The sequence below is a fragment of the Bicyclus anynana genome, chromosome Z (assembly GCF_947172395.1).
Source record: "Bicyclus anynana chromosome Z, ilBicAnyn1.1, whole genome shotgun sequence".
Taxonomy (NCBI): Eukaryota; Metazoa; Arthropoda; class Insecta; order Lepidoptera; family Nymphalidae; genus Bicyclus; species Bicyclus anynana.
In genome coordinates, this window is record NC_069110.1 from 9,422,859 (window position 1) to 9,449,416 (window position 26,558).

Sequence of the window (26,558 nt, forward strand, 5' to 3'; positions counted from 1 at the left end):
ACTATTTAACATCGATTCTATAGAGACAGATTTTATAATCGCATTAGATCGTTGATCATATACTTTGACAGAAAAGTAACGTCTAGCGAGGCAGGTCCTATACAATAATTGGTCTGAGATTCAAACAGATCATTTGTGGCACAAGACAGTTCACTAGGCAGACGACAAATTATACGAACTCGAAAATTTATTTTCATAAATCCTCAGATAAGCAGTGCATGTTTGCATTTATGAAATGCGCGCCACTACATTACAATAACGTACAGCTGGGTGTGTAGTACCTAGTGTCCCCGCCAAGACGAAACAACGGAAGAAAAGTACTTTTCTCAAAGCGTTTTCATTTGGGCTGAATACTATTAGAAAGTTTATACAAGTAAACATCATTTCACTATTAATGGTGAAACATTGTTACCTAATACATAAGAACATCTTTGTATAACTAAATTTAATATTTCTTGCAAATAAATGGTTCTGATTCTGAAAGGTACGATGTTACTAAAGGTACGATGTGACCTGACTACGAGTTTTAAATCATTATCAAACCATATTCGGCTCACTGCTGAGCTCGATTCTCCTCACAGAATGAGAGGGGTTAGGCCAATAGTCCACCACGCTGAGCCGATGTGGATTGGCAGACTTCACACACGCAGAGAATTAAGAAAACTCTCTGGTATGCAGGTTTCCTTACGATGTTTATCCTTCACCGTTTGAGACACGTGATATTTAATTTCTTAAAATGCACACAACTGAAAAGTTGCAGGTGCATGCCCCGGACCGGACTCAAACCCACACCCTCCCTGAATCAGACTACGAGTAACTCTTTAATCATATGCAAACTCATTATTCATACAAAGTTCAAAGCCTCTAGCTCAGCAGTATAGGGGCCGGACTTATCGCCGAGGGGTGGTGGTTCGATCCCCGCCCGTTGAACTGTTGTACCCACATTTTTTTTTTAGTCTCTCATTATTCCTGCAATCTGCCGTGAGACATTCAGCGGGATTTTAAGTATTTGAATTAAGGCGTGTTTGGTGTGAAATCCAGTGATTTGCCCAAATATAATAATGTAGTGCCTATTTCATGACATCAGCTCGGTCTCTTGAGCCGTTTGAAAGTTGTACCAGGTTGTAACTTAAAACACAGTCTTTTCCGAGTAGCTGGAGGGGAAAAAGATGATTATTATTATTGAAAGATTCCTATGTAACATAAAAGTGACAAATTTATAGTCATCACCCCAATCCTGCAATCTAGATGGAAGTGGGCTAACTTGTTAGGGGTAGGATGAAAATCTTCTGATTTGAATCTTCTATTTTGAAGTCGGTTGATTTTTTTTAATTAAGTTTTTTATTGCTAATAACTTGTGATTTAGCAGATAGGTGTTTAATAGTTGATAGAGGTCCGTTAGTAACGAATTGTGCGACAGAGCCGTATTGAAGAGGTGGTATAAACAAACAGAAGCCAAAAATATTTACATTTTAAATTTTTGTCTGCCTGCCTGTCTGCCAGTCCATAGTCACATCTCGCTAAACTACTGAATGAGTTCAAATTAAAGTTGACACTTTTGTCGTCAAAATAAAAACAGTGTTGTTGTTGTAGGGGTTAAAAATTTGTAAGGAAAGGATTTTTTGTAAGGAAAGGATTTGTAACTTAAAAACTAAGGGTACTTTTTAAGTTACATTAATAAAAATTGGTATGTATACTACCAGAAAAATTCTAAGGTTAATGTGAGTCAAGCATTTTTAAAATTCTACATCTAAAGGGCTGAAAAGTGTTTCATGTTAATGAATCTTTGGACTTAATATAAAACCCAAGGTGAATATAAAACCCAAGTGAAATAGGATAAATACAAGATTTATAAAAATTTGTGTATTTACGTATATTTATAATTATGTATATTTATAATTTATGTATATTTGTAATAGGTTTAACTGAGGTCCGTATGTTTTAATAGGTTTATCGGAGGTCCGTTAAACCTATTAAAAATATACACATAAGTTTGTGTAAAGTGTAAACTAGCGGATGCCCGCGACTTCGTCCGCGTGGAAATCAATATAAACTTTCAACACTTAAGGGGTTGAATTAAAAAAAATATTGAATCACATTATATTTCGTATTTTTTTATGATTTATGAACAAATTTTAAAAACTGTAACTTTAAAAATTAAGGACTTTCCATACAAACTTTCATCCCCTATTTTATCCATTTAGGGGTAGAATTTATCAAAATCCTTTCTTAAGGGGTTTTTTCCTCAGTAGTCAAGTAGCTTTATGCATGCAAAGTCTCAGCCCGATCGGTTTTAAATTGGCAAAGTTTTATACTATTTTTTTATTCATTCATTCATCCCCTGTTTTAGAATTGTTCAAAATCCTTTATTAGCGGATGCCTACGTCATAACATCTACCTACATGCCAAATTTCAGTCTGATCCGTTCAGCGGTTTGGGCTGTGCGTTGATAGATCACAATGTCTCTCAATTGACGGCCTCTGTGGCGCAGTGGTATGCGCGGTGGATTAACAAGACGGAGTTCCTGGGTTCGATTCCCGGCTGGGACGATTGAGATGTTCTAAGTTGGTCCAGGTCTGGCTGGTGGGAGGCTTTGGCCGTGGCTAGTTACCACCCTACCGGCAAAGACGTACCGCCAAGCAATTTAGCGTTCCGTTACGATGTCGTGTAGAAACCGAAAGGAGTGTGAATTTTCATTCCAGATTGCATCATCACTTACCATCAGGTGAGATTGTAGTCAAGGGCTAACTTGTAAAGAATACAAAAAAAAAAATGACAGTCACCTTTGAGTTGTATATATAGATACATAGAACATTATGAGGTTAAATAGGGAACGAAAGATTACAATAACTTATACGTGGACGAAGTCGCGGGCGTCTGTTTTACATATACTCAGAGGCACAATTATCCACCCACTTTAATATGACGCAAGTATTATAAAATGGGCGGATAATTGTGCTTCTGAGTATAAATAGAAAATTCTCGTGTCACAGTGCTATTTGCCAAACTCCACTGTAACGGTTTAATCGATATTGATGAAGTTTTATGTGTATTTGATAGGTCTGAAAATACCTTATCTATTTTTCCTGAAGTAATCTTTTTTTCATGAATCTAGGCAAAACAACGTTTTCCGGGTTATCTGGTATACATAATAGAGATAGATATAAATAAAAATATAGATGTAAATTTTGACAGTCTCCGTTGCGCAATGGTATGCGCAGTGGATTTACAAGACAGAGGTCCTGGATTCGATCTCCGGCTGGGCCGATTGAGGTTTTCTTAATTAGCCCTGGTCTGGCTGGTGGGGAGTTTCCACGTGGCTAGTTATGATCCTATTAACAAAGACGTACCGCCGAGCTAACATGTTAGCCCGCTTCCATCTTAGTTTGAATGATTACTTGCCATCAAGTGAACTTGTAGTCAAGGGCTAACGTCATCATTATCAACCCATATTCGGCTCACTGCTGAGCTCGAGTCTCCTCTCAGAATGAGAGGGGTTAGGCCAATAGTCCACCACGCTGGCCCAATGCGGATTGGCAGACTACACACACGCAGAGAATTAAGAAAATTATCTGGTATGCAGGTTTCCTCACGATGTTTTCCTTCACCGTTTGAGGCGCGTGATATTTAATTTCTTAAAATGCACATAACTGAAAAGTTGGAGGTGCATGCCCCGAACCGGATTCGAACCTACGCCCTTCAGAATCGGAGGCAGAGGTCATATCCACTGGGCTATCACGGCTCTCAGGGCTAACGTGTAAAGAATAAAAAATATGTAGCTATCAGCAGTGAGGAGTCTAAATAACCCGATTCCTAGCGGCTTACCTTTTAAAAATCCATACATACTCTAATATATTCATACTATAATTTATTTATTATGCTCGAAATAGGTATACCTATAATATTACCGCAACATTTCTACAATCTTTACAATAAACACCTGCGTGCATGACAAAAAACACATGATCGGGTTACCAATTACAAAATTTCAGCCTTCGCTACTGGTAGCAATAGATAATTTAGTTTTATTAGTCCTCAAACAGCTACTCGTACGTCATCAGATGATACCGTGCTGAAAAAAATATACAAATATAGCTATGTCAGAGCGGTATGTCACTTTATCTATGGTATCCATCAAAGCTGACAGTAAGAAATCGGAAACTCCTGATAGTATTGCATCATTGTTCTGTAGTCAGGGCACGATCAAATGTCCTACACGAGTACGGTTAACCTTTCGCTCTTAATTGAGTATATGAGCTGTTTAGTTTACCAGGCAGTAAAATAGCATGGCCCACATTTCATACTATGTATATACTTTATATTGACAGATAAGTAGGTATAGATCGGTAAAGATGTTGTATATATATTACCCTATTTGTATATCATATTGCAGGGTTTGTTTTCAGGTTATAAAAATTGCATTTTGGCTTCAACATGATTATTAACTCATCGCCTCACTCCTGAGCTGGAGTCTCCTCTCAGAATGAGAGGGGTTAGGCCAATAGTCCACCACGCTGGCCAAATACGAATTGGCAGACTTCACACACACAGAGAATTAAGAAAATTCTCTGATAAGCAGGTTTCCTTACAATGATTTTCCTTCACCGTTTGAGACACGTGATATTTAATTTCTTAAAATGCACACAGCTGAAAACTTGGAGGTGCATGCCCCGGACCGGATTCGAATACACACCCTCCTGAATCAGAGGCAGAGGTCATATCCACTGGGCTATCACGGTCTTGCAGAAAATAAAGTAAAAACGGACAAGTGCGTGTCGGGCCGCGCGCAGTGTATCAGTTTAATCTCGTATGTAATTCACAAAAATACTGATAAGGATCCCGCACCATGGGATAGACAATAAAAAATTAATCCCCACTTTACATATAGGGGAGGTACCCTAAAACAAATATTTTTCTAAATTTTTTTTTTAGTCTTTGTTTACATTTTTTACATACATACTCATTCTAATTTACAACTTTCTAGTGGACGGACAGACAGACAGACGGACATGGCGAAACTATAATTTCTGTGTACTATAGAACCCTATAAAATGATTATAATATGAGAGTTTGGCATTTTTCAATTTATATTGACTACTAGCTCCGTCGTCCGCGTGAAATAAAGGTTTAATCCGTTCATTTTTCGGAGATAAAAAATACGAGTATGTTGCTCAATAACATTCTCTACTTTCCAGTGAAAGTCCCATTAAAATCAGTTCAGCCGTTTCAAATATTAGCCCAGACAGACAGACAAGCACTTGGTTTGTCACAGTTATTAGGAAATCACAGACAAACACTTTAGTTTTATTGTAGGTATATATGCAGTATTTAATGTATTTACGCAGGCATATGTCGGATAAAGAAACTGCATTTATTAAAATATTTGATGGTTATAACAACAATAACCAATTAGTATCCATTTCAAAGCCATCTGTACCTTGTTACTGAAGTTCCATACATTCGGCACAATAAAAGCTGCGACAGAAGCTTCTTAATTCGTTTACCGTTCAACAGATGGCGCTGTTAAATTTATTTGTATTCAGAGCAACAGATATATGATTTTCATTTCTCCCATTTATTTATATGTTTTCCTAATTTTTAACAAACCTTCCAAAGCCACAACGGTCCAAATTCCATAATAGGCTAGTTGACACTTTTATTTATGTTCTTAAATAGTTCATTATTGTTCTACAAGATTCATTGCTTATTTTTTTGAGACGTGACTACATGAAAATTTTAGTTTTTAAACATTATTAATAATTTTTTGGCAATACGAGCCAAAACGCCTGTCATGATGGTCTATATTTCAACTGTTTCATGACGTCACTTTATCAAATCACTTACAAACGTTTGACAAAAATATTAGTTAACAATTAGTTTGACGTTTAGTACATCAAGTAACTTTGTGACGTCACAAAATGGACGACAGCGTTTTAGACTTTTGGAAAATTTTAAAATATACATGATTTTTAAATTGAGTTTTATACGAAGTCCTTTATTAATTAATATCGATATAATTCGGTCCCTTATTCCATGTACTATGCAAAATTAATATTGTTTATATTAAATTTGATGTGAGTCAACTACCCTATTGGCTTACCTTACCTAAGTATGATAGGAGCATAGGTTGACAAGTAACCGTCAATTCGGCTTTCATAAAATGTGTTCGTCTGGCTAACAGGGTACATAAATATGCGTATTCAAAATATGGCTGGTGGGAGGCTTCGGCCGTGGCTAGTTACCACCCTACTGACAAGGACGAACCGCCAAGCGATTTAGTGTTCCGGCACGATGTCGTGTAGAAACCGAAAAGTAGTGTGGATTTTATCCTACTCACAACAAGTTAGCCCGCTTCCATCTTAGATTGCATCATCACTTACAGTCAGGTGAGATTGTAGTCAAGGGCCAATTTGTAAAGGATAAATAAAAAAAAATTAAAAAACAAATTGGACAAAATTAAGATGTTTAACAAAACTCCAAAGTCCACTGAAATTTGCGCCTGTGGAGTTTTTTTCTGTGGAAGGAAGCATCAACCGAGCTCACGTCTCTCGTGACATTTCGAACTAAATTGCATCAGCCTGATTTCTGATGGCATACCATGCAGCCATTTAAAGACTATTGAAAAGTCGACTTTATCAAATTGTTAACTTAAACACTATTTTTTTTTAATTTTCACAATTCACCAGCAGACGCACAACGGTTTCACCTGCGTAGTTTCAGAAACTACGAAAAAAAAAATAATAAATAATGCAATAATGCTACTGAATGAAAATATAGCATGCTAATGCTGAAAGAGTTTTTATAATCTGTCGGGTAGGTTTTGAGTTAAATCGTAAGATACAAAAATATAAAATCTAACCTCTTTATACGGATAAACCAATTTAAAGCAGTACTAAAATATAATCTACGACATATTTTTTTGTTTTATGGTGCAATTCGATATTTTTTTTTATTTCCAATTACCGCGCCGTATAAAAAGAACCTCGACCTCACAGAAGTTCTTATAATACAGGGCGGTATTTGGGCTGATACACAGCGATACGTTACTTATTCATCATGTATTCATAAACAAATTTGACAGTTCTACATGGTTTTAGGTGTCAAAGGTTTTGACTTATTATTGTGTCTCCCAACTGTCAATTTCATGGTACTTATATAATTATCTGTAGTCTTTATTACCTGCGCTATGTATCGTCTACTTGAAGTTTCGCACAGTAAAATGTCAATTTTGAATTAAGGATTCTGAAAATAGATGCAGTGACTAACGACTCTATTTTTAGTATTATCAAGGCGTGCCAACTGAAATGCGTGCTACTAGCATGACTGGTGTATTTGATAACAAAGCGAAAGTTTCTAATTAATAAACAATATTTATTATTTCATTATTATTATGCTAAACTAATAAGTTAAACAGTTATGGCTATTAACGTCATCATAAAACCGTTTAAATAAAAATTATTATTTACAAGTTTTTATTAAGTAATGTTTTTCATTCTGCGTAGTTAGGTCTTTTAGTGGTTTTTCATCACCAGGGTATCAATTTCTTGCAATATACTTGTATCTCCTCGAAACAAATGTTTAAAAATACACGATCTATATTATTTGGTGTCTTGCAACACAGTTTTTTTATCTAGTGCAAGCTCCAGTCCCCATATTATTACATTATCTAATTATGTAATTATAGCCTAACACGAAAAATTGTCATATGTACATATCATAATGAGGAGAAAAAAAATCATTAATAAAAAATTAAAAAAAATTAAAAAAATTCAATTTACTTTTGTCGGCAGCCATATTCTGAAGTATCTATCTTGTCAACTCTATTTTATAAGTCAATTTTCTTTATTTGATACCCATTTTGAGAAAATTATGATAAAATAATTATGTGGACCGCCTTTTTGTAGACGCAGACTTTTTGAATTTACAATAAATCTGAACATATAAAATTGTATTTTCATTACAGCTAAAGGTGTGTGTATTCATGTGTTAACAAGAAGGGAGTAACAACAAACATGGGTACCATTAGAAAACCGTTTTAAAAGTCTCTTATTTTGGCGAGAAATATCTGCAGTGGTCTGGTCCTCCACAACGATCAGTTATTATTTTCATAGATGTCTAAGAATAGAGGTTTTAATGGATAAGAGACATAAAATAAATAAAATCAAAAAATATGGAAGGTAGGTATTTACTTTAACTCAATAGTTTTAATAAATTGATTATTATTATTAACATTATAATTTGTAAATACATATAATAATTAAGGTTATCAGCATGACGATGCATCTAATTGTAGGACCTCATTAACATATTATACTAGCAGTATTCTAATGATGCCCCAGCATAATTATGAAGATACATAAAAATTGTAATAAACTTTGACATGGATCAAAGTCAACAACCTTATTACCCGACTACGGCGAAGCCAAAAGGAAGGGTAATGATTCTTTTATAAAAGCACATACCTAATCAAATTTCAAAACATGGATAAAAATTTAATATTTTAAAATTCGTCAAATACATCATTATTAGCCTATAACCCCAAATATTTTAGTGTCCTTTTTATCTAATCGCAAAATGAAACTGCACATAGATGGTAAATTATTTGAGAGCGTGCCACAGGGATCGATTTTAGTTAACTTCTTTCTAATCCCACATGTTCTAAACCTACCTGGTTTAGGTTAAACGCACCTGCATGTGGGGGTTGTGATAAAGCGAATTTGGTTTTAATATAATTATATAGAACAGGAAAAATTCTAAAACGCATCTTTAATCATCATCATCATCATCATCATATCAGCCGATGGACGTCCACTGCAGGACATAGGCCTTTTGTAGGGACTTCCAAACATCACGATACTGAGCCAACTGCATCCAGCGAATCCCTGCGACTCGCTTGATGTCGTCAGTCCACCTGGTGGGGGGTCGGCCAACACTGCGCTTACTAGTGCGGGGTCGCCATTCCAGCACTTTGGGACCCCAACGTCCATCGGCTCTTCGCACTATGTGCCCCGCCCATTGCCACTTCAGCTTCGCAACTCGTTGAGCTATGTCGGTGACTTTGGTTCTTCTGCGGATCTCCTCATTTCTGATTCGATCACGCAGAGATACTCCTAACATAGCTCGTTCCATCGCCCGCTGTGTGACTCTGAGCCTTCTTATGAGGCCCATAGTTAGCGACCAAGTCTCGGAACCATAGGTCATCACTGGCAACACGCACTGTTCGAAGATCGCATCTTTAATAGATAAACACAATCAAACGCTATCGCTAATTAAAAAATATTTTCAACAAACAATGCGCCAATTATCATAAATATTTCATAATCTATATTTTATTAACGTTGTAAAATAATACAATAAGGAACTTAAGCTAACTTATCCTAATAACTATAGAAATCATCCCCACGTGAAATGCTGACAAGAATACTGGCTGCATTGCCGCACTGGACAGCCAGGCTAACCTTTGCGCTAAACCGAACCAGCCTTTTAACGTCATCATAAAATCGTTTATCACTACCACCAGTAGGGGCTACTAGCTGCAGTGAAATAATTGACTCCAAAAAAGGTATAAATTTTTAAGTCTCTGTATAGGAACATGAATTTACTTTTATGCACCAAGTTTGTGTGGATTTAAATAGACTTGATACTCCAAAAACGTCACGTAATTTATAAATCTAGTAGAATTTACCACGGTAAAATTTTGTGACCTATAAATAATTTCTACTTTATATCAATATTCAAAAATATAATGCTATCAAACGCATCGTATCGCATCGCCGATTCGTCGGATCCCTACTCCTTCTATTTCTATTATGACGCAACAATCGGTCGCACTTACTTGACTGACTCGCGTACGTATTTCGTATCTATACTCGCTTTGGCTGCCGACGCTATTCGCTTGGTTTACACATCATTCCGATTTTAACCAGCGCGTCCGCTGGTTGTGTGTTCTCGCTATTTTTATAAAACACGTGGCTCAGTAAATAGTTTGCTCGTATCATAACCTACAACTTGCAGAGTTCCTCGATTTCCTGTTACTGTAACAGACTGTGAAAAATTGGTAAGTGTTTCTGTCATATTTTCACTTTTTTTAAAGAAAATAAAAGCGTGCAATTTTACGAGAGGTCTAAATTTTGACGTGCAGCATAACTGCAAGTACAATGCTGCTACCATAGTAAACTTGAACTTTTGCGAAGGATTTTGTTTAATATTTGTTAACTTTGACGTTTCACTTTCCTTTTGTTACTGAGTTTCTCGGTCTACGGATCTATGTAAATAATCTGCATGATAATTTACATCCTCATTGGGTCCCGTGACACGTCATTTTGCGTTTTGTTTCTCAGGATAAAGGAAATTTATTCGTATTAATTGTTCTGACATCACAGTAAAACTGTAAAGCTGACAAAATTATATACAATGTTTTTTGTAATTAAAATACAATGTTACTTCACTAATTGTATAGTTAATAGTATATTTATTTTACCTTGATATGCGAACAAATGCTTGATGCAGGTTTTGAAATGGAGTTTCTTGGGAATGCATCTTTTTTTTATGATAAAAACTACGCTTTGTTTGACCGGATCCGAGCCACCTGGGTGCCAAATGTGTTTAGCTTTATTATCTTTTAGTATCTACGTGTTATTTTATAGTATAGTGTCTTTTATTATTGTTGATGAATGTGTCGCTACCTTCGTACTATTTACACTAAATTTACTCAATATATTAAAAAAATAAAACAAAAAAGATTAAATATTACTATATTATTATAATTTTGGTAATAGAAAAAATATCTTAACAATCAAGTAGAAATTCATATTCCCATAAGGTATGATTTCGCGAAAAATATAGAAAAATTGGTCATAATATAAGTTTGTAAGCCATCAAATCCATTAATTTATTTTTCTGGATACACATTTAATTAAATTAATGCTTTATATGCGTATTTATTTTAAATGTTGAATATATTGGTAAATTTTATTTTAGAAAGTTTTTGAGAATTGAAAAAATGAGGATTAGATTAGGAAGGCAAATAAAATAATTAAACAAAAGGCGTCTAATTTAAATAATCTCTAGGAGAGTGAGAATAAAAAAACTGGTTTTAAATGTCAGCGTCCTTTGTTGATTTTAATAACGAAGCTATTTCTGAGTTCGTGGAAAAGAATTATATTTTGTTCGCAGCTGTTTCAAAAATGCACTAATTTATAAGCAGACAGGTAGGTAGCGATGCTTCAGATAAAATCGTTTGTTCTAGTTTTTGCCCACACTCATCAGCAAACAACATGTCACTCAACGCTTTATTTTAGGTTAACAGGCCATGTTTTGTGACATTGACGTCTAAATTACGCGCAAAAATGCATTTTGTGTAAAATATTACACTTCTGACAATATCGGGTAAAAATTCATCATAATAGAACCTTCTACCTGACAGATTAATTTTGCTAGAAGTTATTTGAAAAATACTGGGTACTTATAATTCTTAACTTATTGATTATTGTAAATGAATGTCCACTATTCCATTAACTTGTGACCGGCTGAAACGATTTTCATGATCTTCGGTTTGTTATAGATTTGTCTCCCCTGAAATAGAAACATTGGAAAAATTTAAAAAAAAATATTGTATTACATTGTATGGAACGCCTTTGTTGACTATATCTCTAGAACTTTAAACGCATCTCTCACCGAAAGTTTACAATTAACGGTCCAAGACGACATTTACAGAGTCCGCTGTTATTACTTTAATAATATATGTTCTTAATATCTTTATGGGAGTATTTATTTATTTAGTCATTATTAGATACTACAAATAGGTTAGTTATTTAGGTATAATTTCAGTTCATTTCAAAAGCAAAACAAAACTAACAAAGACCCTCATTAAAAATTCAATCCAATGGGTAGTTTGTTGATTGTTCTTAGAGACCGTTTTGTTTGTTAGAGATAAATCTTTTGTAATATTTATTTGCGCGTATCCTAATTTCTATAAAAATAATTAAGCTTCACAGTGTATTTTTACATCCTACAGGTAAACTAATCTATAATACGAGTACCTTATCCCAGCTAAGTAGCTGTACCTATCATTGATATGGTTTCATGCCTCCACTACAATCCCTTCAACTCATGTGTAGGTTATATTGAATGGTAGTCATATTAAACTGCAGTGTGTTTTGATTAATAAGAAATGCGTTAATCATTGTTTCTATAGGGCAATTACAATAGCGGAGGTCATTGACTTCCGTATTTCGTTCACAGTCGTTGCGCACGTTCTCAATTATTATTATTATTTGAGTCGTTCTTTTTTCAAAATTAAATAAACTATGCCAGGAAGCGTTCATCGAAGCATTGCTCAGTTTTAGAAAGACTTTTGAAAGTCTTCATTTTACCGACTCTACCGTCTTTCACGACTTTCATTGATCCACTTTACACATCAGTCTCTACGGACATAATTGTTTAACGCAACGGTTATTTGGGTCATTCAATGAATTACACGTACGGTATACCACACACACTACTTCAAGTGCATGCTTAGAATTAGAATACAAGGAATGGGTAATTGCAATTGCGAGGGACATAAAAAAGGGACTAGAGCACCGTTTTATTTTACATAACGGGAGAAATAACCTTTGTTCTAAGGGACTAGGTACTTATATCGTGTCAATAATCTGTAATCTGTTTCGAGACTAGTATCTTATCTGTTGTAAGTAACACATATTCAAACTTAAATTCATTTAATTCAAGTCTTATTTTTCAAGCAATTTTGAAACTACAAGATTGCTTGCTGATGACTCTACCGTCTCTTCGGAAAGCATTTAAATATTATATATTCCATTGTTTTTTGCCATTAATTACCTATTTACGTATATTGTAATATGCTACTTATAACATTTTATTACTAGACTAGCGGACGCCTGCGTCTTCTATCGCGTGGAAATCAGTTTTTCACAAATCCCGCGGGAACCATAGATTTTCCGGGATGAAAAGTAACGTATGTGTTAATCCAGAGTAAAATCTATTTCCATTCCAAATTTCAGCCAAATCGCTCCAGTAGCAGTGGCGTTCAAGAGTAACAAATATCCATACAAACTTTCGCGTTTGTACGAGTAATATATAACTTATACTGCCTGACTTCAACGACCTAGACTAATGCAAATTAAGTGAAGGTGTGTATTGTAATAGCATTACCCTATTTCTTGTGCATCGTACATGACCCAATAACTACTGCAAAAACAGGTTCAACAAATAATAATAATAATAGATAACGGAGCAGTAGATACGTAGGTAGTACGTTACGTGGATATAAAACTTGTTTCGTAAATTTTGTTAATTTAAATTTATTTAATAACTTCACTTTATTAATTATTATCACCAACCTAATTGTTTAGGTAACAAGTGACGAAGTCATACATATAAAAAATATATACATAGTTAGTAGATACCAATTTGAAAAGGATCAATTAACAGCAGGTGCATATTAATTGCAAAACGTATAACGGTGCTAATGGACGCCTCGCAGTTTAAACCATGATGTTTTCGCACGGATAAATATTAGCTTAAATTACTCGCAGATAATGCAGCAGCAGCAATCCATTGGCGAAAAAAATCAGTTTACTCTTAAAAGTGTAAAACACAAACTCATTTTCAAGTAGTTCCCGTTCCCGTAGCATTCGTTTAAAGTGAAACTTAGGCTGAATATAAATGTTTTTTTTTATATAAACTAGCGGACGCCCGCGACTTTGTACGCGTGAAATTCTGATTTTCACAAATCCTGTAACAAGATCTACAAACTACTTATTTCGAGGAAGATGTACTTCCTCGGGATTAAAAGTAGCCTCTAATATGTTGCTCCATAACCTCCTCTATCTTCCATTGAAAGTCCCGAGAAAATTGGATCAGCCATTCCAAAGATTCGGAAGGACAAACAGACAGACAAAAAGACGGACGATGACAAAATAACTGAGTTTATTTCAAGTGTTTTAAGTAGCTCTTAAAACACTTGAAATAAACTCGGTTATTTTGTTATAATCACAGACGGTTACATTAATTTTATTTATATATATATATATATATATATTGATAAATTACTTTACGATCACTTTTATTGTTAAAATCAGGTTGTGTTGTACTCGTAATAGTGATATCTAAATAAAGTTGAAAACTTAAAACTAATGTTACGAAGGTTAATAAGGAAACGCATTGGCCGCCCATACAATTTTCAATAGTTCCTCTCAATTTCTCCAGGATTTCATCATCAGATCCTGGTTTCCTTATCATGGTACCACCCTTGGAACATCTCCTATCCAGCCAAAAAAGAATTATCCAAATTGGTCTATAAATGACGAAGTTATGCGCGAACACACATAAAAAAAAATATATATATACGGTCGAATTGAGAAACCTCCTCCTTTTTTTGAAGTCGGTTAAAAACGAGCCTTTTTTATTAAAAATCAGTTGAGCGGTTCAGGTGTTTAAGCGTAACAAACAAACAAACGCAATTATGCATTTGATATGTAATTACTGATGGATATCAAATTCAAAAAGTGTGTCATGCACATGGACGTGTCGTGTGTATTTTGCGTACGGGATGGTATAATCGGATTGCGTATAGCACGGCACCAACGTATCAGTACGTCATCGATAAAGTCAACACCTTATCGACTTGTTACTGTTTGATATTCGTGTATTTTCATAAAACGCACGTCACAATCCGAGACTAAAGCGTGCACTTGCTGATATCGGCTGTACTAACATATTGCCTTTAAAACAAATTCACTTCTCAAATGTAATTTAAGCGATATTTTTTTCTTACTACACATCATCATTAACAACTCATACTCGACTCACTGACCACTGTAGAGCACGAGTCTTCTCTCAGAATGAGAGAGGTAAGTCCACCACGCTGCGCTGGCTAATCCGAATTGGCAGCCTTCCCACACAAAGAGAATTGAGAAAATACTCATGTATGCAGGTTTCCTTACGATGGTTTCCTTCACCGTTTGAGTCACGTGATATTAAATTTCTTAAAATCATATTACTAAAAAGTTGAAGGTGCATGCCCCGGACTGGATTCCTATTTAGATAATTATATTTTTCTCCCATGTGTTAATGGTATTTGGATTCTAAGTACAAGATCCTGGGTTCTAGAGGGTTGAACTATTTAAAATACTCTGCTTTTCTTCCTTCTAAGAATTTTTCAGTAAAATTCAGGCCGGAGATGGGAAATTGCTGATGTTACAACTCCATGCCACGCTAAGCCGTCGGTCCAGCAGGCTAATTCACTAACTTAGACGTATGTTAGTTGACATATTCGAAATTGAGATTCTATGTAACGCATCCTGGGGGCGTTTGCTGACAGGCTCGACTGTCAGTATTTTAATCACTGTGATTCATATACTGACAAGTCGATCCTGTCATAGATTTGAGAAGATATAAGTAGGCTTAAGTGTACTAACACCTAAATTAAATTCAATGTTATCTAGCACTACAATGACCCCTTTTGTGAGTCGAAATAAAAGATTTTTTTTATTAAAAGACATCCGATGTCTACTGTCAACCACACATCACGTACGAGTAGATGCCATTTCTCAGTTGATTTGATGTTTATTTTAATGGGTTGTTAATAAAGACCAAATTAGTGAATAGGCCAGCTGGTCATATCATTAAAATCGGCTAGTGATCGAGCCAAACATTGTCAAGCCTGCTAATTGGAGCAGCGTGGTGATTCCAAGCTCCAGATCCCATCTCCTATAAGGAGCCTGGTCCTGTGAACCACTAATATAAGCAATAATGATGATAATGAATTCATCATTATTGAAGGCTAAATTTACTCATGTTAACCATTACAATGCTATTTAAGCATCATCACATCTTGTATTTTCTCATTAGTTAACTAAATAGTAAAGTAATGATGATAAGCGAATTTGTTAACTTGAAATTCACTTATAAAGAGTATTAGTCAAACGTGGTTAGACCGAGAGTAAGCCCAAATCATAGCGTTTGAGTATTCTTCATAAAAAAATTGTAGACTTATCTATGATCGAAGTTCTATGATTATGTTAATGAATTTCTAAGTTGTTATGGTTGTTGTTATGGTTTTTTATTCTAGAAAATGTGTCCTTTAATCTGGTGTATAAATATCTTAGTGTTGTGTAAGAAAAGTTTGATTAATTTTGAAAAAGTTTATAAATTTATATAAAAAAAAGTCAAAGTTTAACAGTTTTTATTAAAAGTATATATTTGTTCGCGGTTTAAATACAACGGTAAAATTATTTTCTATATTCTCCCCTGCACGACGTGGTATTTTATTTTCAAATACGTGCGATACTTAAGTCATCGTAACGATTTTAGTAGGTCGGCATCTGTCGAATTTTGGGGGACTATTAGGGATTTTTTATCGGGGCGTTTGTTTATTTACCTGTTTGATATCATGGGCGTTCAAATGGATAAAGAATTGATATGTATACTAAACTAAAATCCAACAAAGTAAATTTACTATTATATGCTACTAAGTACTATAATGATCAAATGGGTGAGGAGTTCACTGATGAACAGGCACTTAAAACACTCGGTCTTACTCGTACTTACCGTCTGTAACCAGCTCTCGAGGTTTTTCGCGGGTCAAATTCACATTTTTGGGGGGTCAAACAACGCTTTTCTGTGCGTGGTCGCCAACACCTTGCGACCCCAGCGTCGCACCGTTCTTCGAAATATAATGGTTCCTATGGGGAACCTAACCTCAACTTTTGATATTCGCCTTGTTATTGGGGATATCCATTTATGTATGTATGTCCTTCATGCGCGATTGTAAATAGTCAGAAATACTAACCTCGCTTTATTTACTTTTCACGTTAACACACGAGACACCTGTTTCATACAAAATGAAGTAATAGAATAAGCCTTTAAAAATAGTATATTATGAAACGGTTAGTTTAACTCGAGTGCATTTTATACAACGAACATAATACGTTTTATTATAGAGACACGATATGATTAGGTACAAAATTACCATTTCAAACTCTACTTTATCTAATCTAATGATAAAATTTTGAATAAAAGAACGGCCCCAACATGAAATAAATGCCTACATATTTGTTTAAATTTTTTCAGACGTCAAAAACCGCTTCGTTAATTTTATGACGTCACGACGTTACTTGACGTCATTAAAGTGCCAGTGAAGTAAAGTTACAAACTTACAAAACCTCCTTAAAATAATAATAGTATAGACTAGCGGACGCCCGCGACTTTGTCCGCGTAAATATCGATGTCAACTTTCAATCCCTATTTCACATTCTATTTTGCAAGTTTTATAACTTATACCTAATAAATAGTCCACTTATCATTTTACATTTACAAATGTACCTAGAAAAATTAAGGACTTTCCGTACAAACTTTCTACCCTTACTTCACCCATTTCTTATTTTGTTTTCGCGACAAAAAGTATCCTATTATCCTTCTACGTATTATGGTCTCAAATCGTCTTAAGTAACATTCGAATTCATTCTGTAGTTTCAGCGTGATGCCCGGTCAAAAAAAGGCAAACAAACAGACAAAAAATAGAAAATAGGCTTCAGTATCGATCTCTTACCTCTACCCTACTCCTACCCTACCCGTACCCTAACTGTATCCTACCCCTACCCTACCCGTACCCTGCCCTACCTTCCCTTTCCCTACCCCTAGGATAGGTGTAGGCCCTACCTCTACCCTACCCCTAACCTAGGCATACACTCCCCTACCCTGCCCTACGTTATTTGCGAGTGTCATAGGCTATGTTTGATTCCCATATTCACACAGGAACGGGAACTACGTAATTGAAAGCGCGGGGCGTCATGTAGCGGAATTTCTGCGTCTTTTAGAAATTTTGTATTATCTCCGAAACTATTTAACTAATTAACATACTATAAAGGGCAAATCTTATCTCCATAATATCCTTGTGATTATTAAATAATTTATTTTGATAAGGATTTAAGTTAAGTAGCATAAATAATGACGCAAACCTAAGTATATAAAATTTATAATTTTTAAAACACAAAAGGTACTATATCTGCTTATATATAGAAGATAGATATATGGTGTCGCGGACTTTTTTGTAGATCTTTTAAAGATACATAAAGCCTCCATACATTAATTTCAATTTTACACAATGGTTAAGGCAGCGCATGCGAATAAGTCTGCTTAAGAGGATTTTCGGTCCGACCTGTATGACAAAAACTGTGTTAACTCGGCGAATATATATCATACTAATATTAAATATAGCCTATAGCACTCCCCGATAATGTAGCATTCTACTGGTGAAAGAATTTTTGTAATCGGACCAGTAGTTCCAAAGATTACCCCATTTATAAAATGTGACAAACTTACAAACTTACAAACTTTACCTCTTTATAATATTAGTATAGATGTAGAAGACTAGACGTACATTCGTTCGCATAATTTCTCATATATTGAAGAAAGTTTTTAAATGTCCAAGGATTTTTTTAAAACCGATTAGAATTCTTGGTGTGCTTTTGGGAATTACAAGTACCTACTTGTACCACAAAATTTTTTCTAATTTATGTATTGGCTAATGGCAACATTATTCGTGTTTAAAGACATGGCTAATATTTATTTACTTAATCACTTTAAAATACTGACAGTATGCAATAATTAGAGTGTTATCGTGCTCTTATCGCCCGAAGTGTGTTGAGACAAAATAATAGTAGGTACTTAGCTATGTACTTACCATTAATGAATATGTTTATACATTATGTAATTAGTTCAAAACTTCATCCATATCTACTGACTTCATATTATAATGACGTATTATCTATACTTATATTATATTTAGGCCTTTTGTAGGGAGTTCCAAACATAGTGCGGGGTCGCCATTCCAGCACTTTGGGACCCCAACGTCCATCGACTCTTCGAACTATGTGCCCAGCCCATTGCCACTTCACTTCAGTCGGTGACTTTGGTTCTTCTGCGGATCTCCTCATTTCTGATTCGATCACGCAAAGATACTCCGAACATAGCTCGTACCATCCGCTGTGTGACTCTGAGCCTTCTTATGAGGCCCATAGTTAGTGATCTAATCATTACTTTCACGATTTTAGTCAGTGCATCTTTTATACCACAACGATCTATTTAAGAAAGTGTAAAATCAAGTGTAGGTAATATTTTCATTAGCAACTCATATTCGGCTCACCTCTGAGCTCGAGTCTCAGAATGAGAGGGGTTAGGCTAATTGTCCAGAACGCTGACCCATTGCGGATTGGCAGACTTTACATACACAGAGAATTAAGAAAATATTATTTTATTGAACTGTATAACCAACACTGGCGGATAATTTAATTGTTAAATATTTATAAACCGAAGCACCGTCCGTAATGAGGCCTTGGCCTAGTGGTGATTATGTGTATGACAGTACTCAGGTCGCGTTAACAAGAGAGTCATAGGTTCGATTACCGTCGGCATATTTTTAACAGGTTTGGTATTAGACATATTTCTAAAACGTTTAAGCATTAAATCACTAAATCTGAGATCGGCGATCAAATATTTTATGAACTACCTTGAGAAACACAATTTCTTTTAGTTTTTGTGTTTTATTCAACAGATTTTCATGTTATAATCAAAAATATATTAATGCTGATTTTTATTCATTGAGTTCGGAGGTGATTTAAAAAGTGGGCGTTTAAATAAATAAGGACAGGAAAGCAAAATAACTTTGGGAAAATACGGTTAAAAACTTTATAGTTTAGTTTTCTACCTTAGAACACCATGTATTCATACATATATTACAGCTATTTTTAAATTAAAAATAAAACTATTTTGATATATTACTTGATTACTCTGTTCTGAACATGATTCGACTTATGAATTCATTTTAGTCTTAGTACTTCGTTTGATGCCGGTGATACCAAAATATGGATCCTAACTCTTAGGTCTTAAAGTCGAGAATACTCTACCACCGAGATTTATATCCCTAAGTTTCCGTTACAGCCGGCATTTGTAGCCATATGGAACAAGTCAAGCGGGAATAAAGATCACGGTCTTTTCACACTGATGCACTCTAACAGATTGCTTCTAGTTTATAAATCGCTCTGTGGCTTTTTATGCATTTGTAACGTCACGTTTGACAAATTGTAAAGATTCCGATAGAGCCGTGATAGCACAGATATGACCTCTGCCTCCGATACAGGAGTGTGTGGGTTCGAATTCGGTCCGGGGCAAGCACCTCGAACTTTTCAGTTGTTTGCATTTTAAAAAATTAAATATCACGTGTCTCAGACGGTGAAGGAAAAACATCCCTGCATAGCAGAGATTATTTTAATTCTCTGCGTGTGTGAAGTCTGCCAATCAACATTGGGCCAGCTTGGTGGACTAACCCTTCTCATTCAGAGAGGAGACTCGAGCTTTACAGTGAGCCGAATATGGGTTGATGATGATGAAAGATTCTGAAGGCAGGTTCTTCTGAGAACAGCCATCATCATTCTTTAAAATGATCATATCATAAAATATCATTAAGATAACCTACACCTACTTATTATTTTTTTTTTCTTTACAAGTTAGCCCTTGACTGCAAACTCACCTGATGATAGATAGAAGATAGTGATGATGCAATCGATAAATGGGCTATCTAACACTGAAATAATTTTTCAAATCGGACCAGTAGTTCCCAAGATTATCGCGTTCAATCAAACAAACAAACTCTTCAGCTTTATAATTTTAGTATAGATATATCCGTCCATCCCCATTTTTACTACCCTTAATTCGTAATCATCAGTAGGTACATATCTAAGATCTATTCCTAAAATTAAGCTTTCAATGATATAAATAAACAACACTCTTCTTAACGACGTTGGTTCGTTGTTTAGCAATAAAGACTGTTTTCTTTCTGTCCCTATTCCGATATTTACTGTACTTTATAACGGACTGCAACAACAAAAGACGTAGTGCATTGTGTACGTATACTCATCTTGAAAGGTACATAATACTCGTAATCATAAAAGAAAGAATGTTAAACGCTAATTTACGACAATTTTGCTAATGGGGATATCCTACTTACCACGTCAATGCAACAATTATTGAATGTTATGTGCATGTGAGTTTAGAACTAATCTCTATATTATGCGTTTCGAAGCCAAGTGGCAAAGGTTATATATCAACATAATATAGATATGGTTTGATAGGACATGTCACACAACATAACTAGCATAATAATGAATACACATTTTCCGTCTCATTTGAATTTGCATGTATTATAATTTATTAATTTATAAGCCTTCGATGTCACTCACACCTGTCAAGGCGTGAAACATCGAAATTATTTGTACTCCTCGCGGTTTGACCCACGTTGTTCTCGTTCTCTTAGGAATACAGGGATAAAATGTAATCTGTGTTACTCACTGATGTAGCTTTCGACGATAAGCTTTCACGCTTAAATCACTTCTTCTTCTTTGTCATTACACTCTTGACAGTGTGGTCGTGGTCGTCATTTGGATGTGGTGGCAAGCCTCGCCATTCCTATGTAGTGTGGCTCTCCCAGCACATTCCTGGAGCGATCTAAATCACTTAGCCGTTTTTAAAAAGTCTTACAGTAATATGTAAATACTAGCAGATGCCCGCGACTTCGTCCACCCTAAGAAGTCTTTAATGACGGGCCGAAGGGCCGGCTTCTGCAAAATCCGTTCGTGGCGGATGTCTGCTAACTGTAAACAACCTCTCTGCCAAATTTAATATTCCTACAGCAAGCGGTTTTCAAGATTTCGTGATTAGTGACACTTCGCTTTTATATACAGGTTGCTCACAAGTATTTCCCATATCTCTGGGGTAAATTCTTTAAGGAAAGTTAAATAAAAATGTCTAAAGAACATGTGTTCTAAAATTAATATTATCTTAAATTGTGTCCATTCTATCGTATCCTTAAATTATGACCTAGCCAAACTTATTCATTGATAATTATCATGAAATACTACTAGTGAAGTGTGGAGTGCCAGTTGCAATATCTCGTCGATATCGACAGTCTTACCACTACGATTACGTATTTTAATATGCAAGGATAGATAAAGGCGCGTGTTACATGGATAGTCGAAATTACTTGAATTACTTTGTATGAGCTATGCAGTTTGGCTCCTATAAGTGGACTTGCCAACACCTTGTGGGAAAAACTCCCGAGCACCCTGTATATTTAGATAAAGTACGGATACTAATGTAATTGACCCATCTGTACCACCCCCTTCTCCTATATATTCTAGTATATTCTAGTATAATATTCTGAAGCATATATTTATATGTCTCACTTCAAATAATAGATAAACAATACAACTTTCATTGAAAATACGTTCTTATGGTCTACTTAATAAGCGATTAAACTAATTTTGAATCAAATATAACTATGTACTTATATAAATAATAAATATCCTTCATCCTGTATCAGGTCATACGATATTTTTAATCCAAGGACAACAAAGAACTCCACCGAGGCTCCAACAAATCTATCCATACAAATAAAGATTACCACTCCTTTTTAGCTCATCAAACAAAGAACCCTATAGATCCGTATTTATTAAAGTAATGATGCCTCGAGGGAAACCTATACTACATGTATATGATAAATATTATTTACAAAGTATTTGAGGTACTACAATATTAAAATTTTCATGTGTAATCATTAAGCTACACTGGGCAAGAAAATAGCGTCTTTTTAAAAATCTAGCGACATTTTATAATGAAAGAACATACCATTTAAATGAGTTATGCCGTTTCAGAGATTAGCCCGGATTAACCAGACAAAAAATTTTAAAAAGTTTGTTTGTGTAAATAAATAAAAACAATTGATAAACACAATTGTTATTTTGAAATCATAGACGGACACTTCAATTCTAAATATATATCAACATATGTATGTAATATGTATTTTTTAAATGTTTACTTATATGATATATTTTTTTATTTTCTCATATGTTTATATGGATGAGAAAATAAAGAATTTATTAATTTTACTTACACCAACTTACATAACATACCTGATTACCTTCAGTTATATAATAATTATACGTTCCTATGAATAAGAACAAGGTCGCCGAGTATTCTCTCCGACATTGACATTCTGTTCTAGTAAAACGAAAACTTTTACTGAATTACAGACAATATATAAGCTGTTAATCCACCGGTGTTATTTAAAGTAACTAGACACAACATCCAACCCATATTCGGCTCACTGTTGAGCATGAATCTCCTCTCAGAATGAAAGGGGTTAGGCCAATAGTCCACCACGCTGGCCCAATGCGGATTGGCAGTCTTCACACAAGTAGAGTCAAATATAATGGGTCTTAGCTCTGAATTCTTTTTTTTATTTACAAGTTAGCCCTTGACTACAATCTCACCTGATGGTAAGTGATGATGCAGTCTAAGATGGAAGCGGGCTAACTTGTTAGGAGGAGGATGAAAATCCACACTCCATTCGATTTCTACACGACATCGTACCGGATCGCTAAATCGTTTGGCGGTACGTCTTTGCCAGTAGGGTGGTAACTAGCCACGGCCGAAGCCTCCCACCAGCCAGACCTGGACCAATTAAGAAAATCTCAATCTGCCCAGCTGGGGATCGAACCCAGGACCTCCGTTTTGTAAATCCACCCCGCATACCACTGCGACACGGAGGTCGTCAAAATTCCCTCTTCAGTATAGGGAGCCGTGGCCCCTGTCTTGTAATGTCCTATAGTGAGCCATTCAAAAAGGCCAATGATGATTATATAACAGACAGCCAGTCAGCCAGGCCAATCAGCCTCAATAGCTCAACGGTAAGAGCGCTTGGACTTATTACCGAGGTGGTGGTTCGATCCCCGCGCCGTTAGTCTATTGTCGTACCGACTCCTAGCACAGTCTTTCCCGACTAGTTGGAGGGGCATGGAAATATTGGGCATAGTTTATAAGATATGGCCAAAAATCTTTTAAAAAAAAAAAACTTTGATTTTTTTATACAGTTCATGCAAGAGTCCGAACAATATAATAGTAGTAGGAGAAATAATTTACATTTATTATAATGAGTTCGCAAAGTAAAGTGAGTTTATCAGTAAAATATGGTATTATTATCTAATGTCATCGTGTGGTCTGTTGATAGTGTCACGAAAACAACTAATGCAATGTCACAATAACAAACCATTATGTACAATAGTTATATATTTAAGAGTACCTACACATTGTGTTCTGAGCAGACACATAACATTAACAAGAAGAAGAATAATGAGAGGGGTTAGGCTAATAGTCCACAACGCTGGCTCAATGCGAATTGGCAGTCTGCACACGTACCTAGAGACTTAAGTAAATTTTCAGGTATGCAGGTTTAACGTTTGATATACGTAATATCTAATTACTTAAAATACATAATTGAAAAGTTAGAGTCGCATGGTCCATAAACGGATTTGACGTGCCAGCTGAAGTTGGCACGATTGACACTTGCACTTGACTGAGCGAACTTCGGACTGATTTTACGACCACAGACTAGATACTCGTATTATTGCTGTCAAAATGTTATTCACACCTCTCCGACAGTAAAGGTTTCTTAATTATTAATAACATGCATTTATTCGACAATAACGGTTTCTTTATAATTAATTAGATGCAATTAATTAAAACAACTAGTTTAAGTTATCACTTATCGTCACACACGTTTTTATTTAGTCTATGTGCGAAGTGACATTACTGATAATTCTTCTCCGCTTGAGACGTCTCAGTACTACTAGTAGTGTTGAGTCTAATGAACTATGAGCTTTACATTTCATCCGGTACTGTGAAACACTCCTTCATTGTGTGTTCACTAAATTATACGAAACGACTCATAACAGTATTTTCATTCACTTGTACTTTTTTATAACAACAAAAACCCAAGGCAAATAGTGATCTAGCTATTTACATAAGGATGCTTGATTGAGAAGTAATACATAGTAATTAAAAAAATGAGTTTTTTATGGTTCTGTAGTCCACAAGGAACCCTTGTCCGTCTGTCCGTCCATCCGTCTGTCCGCAGTTTAGCGCAGAGACTATTATTAATTCGCTTGGCGATACGTCTTTGCTGGTAGGGCGGTAACATTAATAGTCCAAACGAGCATTATTTTAAAAAAGCTTCTCAATTAAATCTGCCTTCTAAACCGGTACTAGAGACTAGATTCAATACAGAACTACAAACGTTCAAAGATCTTACATAAACTAAGCCTACTTGAAACTAACTAATTTAATTTAAGCTTAATGTTTTACAATAGAAATATTGATTCTTATTGAGATTGATTTCTATATTTATCAATAGATAAGATCAATGCATTGATAATATGTTATCGCGATACGACCACTCATCACAACTCTATGAAAAGCTATGGCGCCACAATCACTTCATCATTAACAGCGCATATTCTGCTCACTGTTGAGCTCGAGTCTTCTCTCAGAATGAGAGGCCTTAACTTAGTTTCCCCCACGCTGGCCCGATGCGGATTAGCAGAATTAAGAAAATTCGCAGGTTTCCTCACAATATTTTTCTTTCACCGTTTGAGTCACGATAGCGTTGAGAGACGTGATAGCCTAGTGGATAGCCTCTGCCTTCGATTCGGAGGGCGTAGGTTCGATTCCGCTGTTGGGCATGTACCTCCAACTTCTCAGTTATGTGCATTTTAAGAAATATCACAACCACTTGTACCCACCTGAAATCTCAAAATCAACCATAAACATCAACCTGACATATTTTATTATCGTCAGTATATTTTCAAATCAAATTAGAAACGTATTTTTTTTGTAATAGTTTCCTTCTGCATAATACAACAAATCTTGTCACTTAGCTTTAACCCAACCCTTGCTTTTTTAAAGAGAAGGGTTGCCACGGTACTGTGGATCTGGCGACTGGAGACTTGATTGCTACAAGACATAGTCTTTTGTAGGGACTCCCAAACATCACGATCCTGAGCCGCCTGCATGCAGCTCCCTAATCAGAATCCCTGCGACTCGCTTGATGTCGTCAGTCCACCTGGTGGGGAAGTTTGATGGAAGGTGGAAGTCATCATTCCAGCACCTTGAGACCCCAACGTCCTTTGGCTCTTCGAACTATGTGTCCTACCCATTGCCACTTTAGCTTCGCGACTCGCTCAGCAATGTTGGTGACTTTGGTTCTTCTACGGATCCTCTCATTTTTGATTCAATTCTCACGATATGTAGTAGAAAATATCAAAAAATTACGTTTAACATGTGGACCATCGCGAATCTGGAGTTCCAGAATTTCTGGATACTTTATACTTCCACCCTGCACCCCTTGAAAGCCATCACTGTTCAGAAGTCATAATTGGCTACCGTCCGTACTTATCGGTCCGAAGGAGAATATTGTAACTTTCAACCATCATAAATTAACCGACTTCAAAAAGGTGGAGGTCCTCAAGTTGACTGGTTTTTTTTATGTATGTACATCATCGATTACTCGAAGATGCCTGAACCGATTTGAAGGGGTATAAAACAAAAAAATAATTTAGTTTAGTGGGTACGTTTTTAAGTTTTGAAGTCGGTTGTATTTTTTTTTTTCCAATACCAGACTGTTCTTAAAAACAGACTTCTATATT

At 35.5% G+C, this 26,558-nt stretch overlaps 1 protein-coding gene across 1 annotated transcript in view; it reads left to right on the forward strand.

Moving 5' to 3' along the window:
* Positions 1-9,860: 9,860 nt before the first annotated feature.
* Positions 9,861-26,558, forward strand: part of LOC112048096 (proton-coupled amino acid transporter-like protein pathetic) — a 45,224-nt gene continuing 28,526 nt past the window's right edge. The window contains exon 1 of the mRNA XM_024085479.2: positions 9,861-10,057. The gene's annotated coding sequence lies outside the window, so the exon portion shown is untranslated. The remainder of the gene's footprint in view (positions 10,058-26,558) is intronic.